This window comes from Labrus mixtus, unplaced genomic scaffold (genome assembly GCF_963584025.1).
Source record: "Labrus mixtus unplaced genomic scaffold, fLabMix1.1 SCAFFOLD_105, whole genome shotgun sequence".
NCBI classification, from domain to species: Eukaryota; Metazoa; Chordata; class Actinopteri; order Labriformes; family Labridae; genus Labrus; species Labrus mixtus.
Window position 1 is genome coordinate 55,001 of NW_026870093.1, and position 5,000 is coordinate 60,000.

At 42.2% G+C, this 5,000-nt stretch overlaps 3 non-coding genes and 2 pseudogenes across 3 annotated transcripts; all 5 read left to right on the forward strand.

Annotated features, from left to right (window-relative positions):
- LOC132960511 (5S ribosomal RNA) overlaps positions 1–23 on the forward strand; it is a 120-nt pseudogene extending 97 nt beyond the window's left edge.
- Positions 24–146: 123 nt separating this feature from the next.
- Positions 147–255, forward strand: LOC132960553 (5S ribosomal RNA; annotated as a pseudogene).
- Positions 256–378: 123 nt separating this feature from the next.
- On the forward strand, positions 379–497 carry LOC132960427 (5S ribosomal RNA). The gene has a single exon (XR_009667362.1). It is a non-coding gene; the product is annotated as a 5S ribosomal RNA (ribosomal RNA).
- A 119-nt stretch (positions 498–616) lies between these two features.
- Positions 617–735, forward strand: LOC132960557 (5S ribosomal RNA). Its single transcript, XR_009667386.1, has one exon. It is a non-coding gene; the product is annotated as a 5S ribosomal RNA (ribosomal RNA).
- A 121-nt stretch (positions 736–856) lies between these two features.
- Positions 857–976, forward strand: LOC132960441 (5S ribosomal RNA). The gene has a single exon (XR_009667372.1). It is a non-coding gene; the product is annotated as a 5S ribosomal RNA (ribosomal RNA).
- The last annotated feature ends 4,024 nt before the right edge of the window (positions 977–5,000 follow it).

Here is a 5,000-nt window from a genome sequence, read left to right on the forward strand (position 1 = left end):
TGGAATACCAAATGCTGTAAGCTGTTTCATTTTTTTGATCATATGTTTTTTTTTTTATCATATAGAGACATATTCACATGTCCAAAAATTCAGCCAGAATCAAGGGCATGACATCTTTAAAAGGCCCCTTTCTGCACACAATAATGGCTTACGGCCAAACCACCCTGAATTCGTCCAATCTTGGAAGCTAAGCAGGGTCGGGCCTGGTTAGTACTTGGATGGGAGACCGCCTGGGAATACCAGACGCTGTAAGCTTTTTTTATTTTTTTGATCATATGTTTTTTTTTTATCATAGAGAGACATATTCACATGTCCAAAAATTCAGCCAGAATCAAGGGCATGACATCTTTAAAAGGCCCCTGTCTGCAGACAATAATGGCTTACAGCCATACCACCCTGAACACGCCCGATCTCGTTCAATCTCAGAAGCTAAGCAGGGTCGGGCCTGGTTAGTACTTGGATGGGAGACAGCCTGGGAATACCAGGTGCTGTAAGCTTTTTCATTTTTTTGATCATGTTTTTTTTTATCATATAGAGACATATTCACATGTCCAAAAATTCAGCCAGAATCAAGGGCTTGACATCTTTAAAAGGCCCCTGTCTGCTCAAAATAATGGCTTACGGCCATACCACCCTGAACACGCCCGATCTCGTCCGATCTCGGAAGCTAAGCAGGGTCGGGCCTGGTTAGTACTTGGATGGGAGACCGCCTGGGAATACCAGGTGCTGTAAGCTTTTTCATTTTTTTTGATCATATGTTTTTTTTATCATATAGAGACATATTCACATGTCCAAAAATTCAGCCAGAATCAAGGGCATGACATCTTTAAAAGGCCCCTCTCTGCACACAATAATGGCTTACGGCCATACCACCCTGAACACGCCTGATCTCGTCCGATCTCGGAAGCTAAGCAGGGTAGTGCCTGGTTAGTACTTGGATGGGAGACCGCCTGTGGAATACCAGATGCTGTAAGCTGTTTAATTTTTTTGATCATGTGTTTTTTTTTTATCATAGAGAGACATATTCACATGTTCAAAAATTCAGCCAGAATCAAGGGCATGACATCTTTAAAAGGCCCCTTTCTGCACACAATAATGGCTTACGGCCATACCACCCTGAACACGCCCCTTTTGCTGTCAGAGTTTGTGTGGTGCTGAAGGAGAGCTGACGTGTCAGTACTGAGCAGGACAGCTGGACTAATTTGTTTGTTTTTTGGATGCGCTTTGGATTTATTTAAATACCTCAGATTGTGAGTGAATGTCCCCCAGCAGTCACTGACTGTTAGGGGGATCGTTTTTCTTTTCACCTTTTTTTCCTGTTTTTTTTTCCACAATTTTGTGAAGAATTTTTGTTTTTTGTGAATGTTTGCTCGTATGTCGCGAGCAAACTCACACGGACGGATCACAAAGATGACAGGACCACGGACTGGAGAGATGGAAAAAGGAAAAGAGAACGGACAACAACGTGAACAAACAAACATGGCACTGAAACAAAGGAATGGATTAAACGACAACGAGAAGAACGACGGACAAAAAGGACGGATGAAAACGGCAAATGAAACAGGGAACGGAATGGATGACGGAGAGAGAGGAAGAGAGAGGAGCGGCGGGCTGATTGCTCCGCATGCAGAGAATGGGAGAGGTGGCGAGAGAGCAGAAAAAGAGGAAGCAAAAGTGTCTTTTGAGAGAAAACTAACACTAAACATTGAAATGGTGGGAGACAAAGTTCCTCTAAATCACGTCATGAGCAACATAAAAATGATCTGTGGGGGCCTGCTGGCGTGCAGAACCCTGGGACCTGAAAAACTGGAGGTGACGGTGAGCAACATTAAAGGAAAGGAAAGGCTGCTGGATGGATTTAAAATCGGAGAGACCAGAGTCGTGGCGAGAGAACTAAATAATGATGAGCTGGTGGTGTCTTTTTTAAACCTGCCAGCGTATATCACAGATGAAGAAATAGTTTGGAAGCTGACGGGATGGGGAGTGAAACCGACATCACCAATAAAACGCAGAATGTGGCCTGGAACAATGATAGCTGACGGAACGAGGTTTGTCCGGGTCAGATTTAATGACCAGGTACAGTCACTCCCTTACTCCACAAAGTTTAACACTGTGATGGGGAACGAATACTTTAGAGTAATACATGATAGACAACAAAAAGTGTGCAGGATGTGCATCCAGCCGGGACACATCCTGAGAGAGTGTCCAGAATTTATGTGCCACAACTGTGGGGTGCAGGGACACTTTGCGCGAGAGTGCAGCGCGAACAGCACAAAATGCACAAACTGTAAAAAAAGAGAAAATGAATGTGAGTGTGAGAACGGAGAGGAAAGCAAGAACGAGGTGGAGGAGGTGTACGAGGATGAAGACGAGGCGGAGGAGGTGTACGAGGAGGAGGCGGAGGAGAAGGAGGTGATCGGAGCAAGCAGGAAGGAGATCAGAGAAGACGAGAACAGTGACGGAGAAATGGAGCAGAGCGGAGAGAGCGGAGGAGAACGGGCGTCAGAGTGCGAGCTGGAGACGCCGGAGCTGGCTGGAGAGGGAGGACAGCAGAAGCAGCGAAAAACGAGCGAGAGAGGGAAAAAAGGAGACGGAAGGGACGTGGCAGAAGACCCGGGGGTAAGCATGAGCACAGAGGGGAGGGAGATGCCTGAGAGTGGTGTTGGACAGGCGGGAAGGAGAAAAATCACGCTAAATAATACGGGTAAAAGCACCAGTCCCAATGAAACGGACAGCGAAATGGATGTGAGTGAACTGGCGAGTGCGCAAAAAAGACTAAGTCTTGGACAACGAAAAAAGTTGGTGAAAAAATTGAAATGTAAGGACAAATAATGACTGACAATAACCCCTGTAAATCCGTTTTTTTTGTTTTTATTTTTATGATAATGGCCTTTAATTTATTTTCGATAAACGTGAATGGACTAAGGAACAAAGAAAAAAGACATGCGATTCTTTCCTTGCAGAATGACGTTTTGTGCCTGCAGGAGACCAGGTGGGATGATTCCCTGGTGGAAGACATAAAAAAAGACTTTGTGGGCCATATTTTCTGCTCCAATGGCACGTCGAGGGCGAGAGGAGTGGCGGTTTTAGTCAAAACGGGTCGGGTAACAGGGGTAAATTTGGTTTATGGAGACAAAGAAGGAAGAATAATAGTAATAGACTGTGTGTATGAAACGAAAAATATAAGAATCATAAATATATATGCACCGAATGGAGAAAAAGAAAGGAAAACATTCTTCATTGCAATAAGCAAATGGTGGGAAAGGAATTGTATAATAATCGGTGACTTTAATGTGGCGATGACACCCACCGATGTGTCAAAAAATAATGTGTTTAAGGGGGATGTGAGCAGGGGGACACTTAAAGATATAATGATAACGAAACAATGCATTGATATTTGGAGATTGCTACATCCATGGGAGAGGGTGTTCTCCAGGAGACAAATTGTACTGAATAGATTAAAACAATCTAGAATAGATTATGCTTTGGTGACATGCGAGGTAGTGAGGTGGATTAAAGAAGTTGAATATAAAACTAATATGTGGAGCGATCACGCTGGAATAGAAATCACGTTTAGAAAAGAAACGAATGTACGTAAAGGAGGGATATGGTGCTTTAATGCAAGCTTGCTGGATGATGGAATGTTTGTGAAAAGTATGGAAAGATTGTTGAATGATGTGGGATATGAGTGGAATGAGAGTGAAGATATGAATGTGTGGTGGGATAGTGTAAAAGTCAGAATTAAAAAAAAGTGTATCAATTATAGTAAAGAGAAAAAGTGGAGAGAAAATAGAAAGGAAGAGAATTTGAGAAAACAACTAAGTGAGGAACTATAGCATCGCTTGACAGTGTAGATAATGTAGATGTCGAAAAATACATACATTTAAAAGAACAGTTGGGAGTGATTGAACTTAAAAAGAGTAGGGGTGCAGCCATTAGGAGTAAAATACAATATATGTATGAGGGGGAGAGGAGTACAGCCTTTTTTTTAGGTCTGGAAAAACAAAAACAAAAAAGAACAGAAATAAACGAATTATTAAATGAAGCAGGTAAAAGTGTGACAGATAAAAAGGGAATTTTAGAAATAGTAAAGGGCTATTATGAAAGCCTGTTTTCGAGACAGGAGTGTGATAGCGTGAGTGTGAACAGAGCTTTGGGTGCCTTAAAGAAAAAACTAAGCGAGGACGATAAAATGTGGTGTGATTGTGAGTTTACAGAGGGAGAAATCAGAAGTGCTTTAGAGGGGTTAAACAAAAACAAAAGTCCTGGGAGCGATGGCCTAACTGCGGAATTCTACCAAGCTTTCAAAGAGCAGCTGGTGCCCTTGGTGAACAAATTGAGTAAATATATGGAAAAAGTGAAACATATACCAAAAAGTTTAGGGGAAGGGGTGGTTACTATTTTTTACAAAAACAAGGGGGACAATAAAAATCTGGACAACTACAGACCAATCAGCCTACTCAACACAGACTACAAAATCATAGCGAAAACAATAGCCAATAGAATCAGGGAGGTAATAGGAACAATCATAGAACAAACACAATCATACAGTATACCAAACAGAGACATAGCAGACTCAATCATTTCAATAAAACAGACGGTCAGGGATATGGAAGGGGAGGGGGGAATATGGCTAGGGATTGATTTAAATAAAGCTTTTGACAGAGTAGATCACGGGTTCATGGGGAAGGTGTTAGAGAAGTTTGGATTCGGGGAGAGAATGAGAGAATGGATAAATATGTTGTATACAGGAGCGGAAAGCAAGATAAAATGTAACGGGGAACTAACTGATTCTTTTAAAATATCAAGGTCAGTGAGACAAGGATGTCCGATGTCAGCGCTGTTGTACAGCTTGGTAGCAGAGCCGCTGGCAGCACTGATATCGGAAGACGTAAACATAAAAGGTATAGGTAAGGAAAACGTAAAAATAATACAGTATGCAGATGACGTGAATATAATGGTAAAAGGAGAGGAGGATATAGAATTGATATTAAAACATG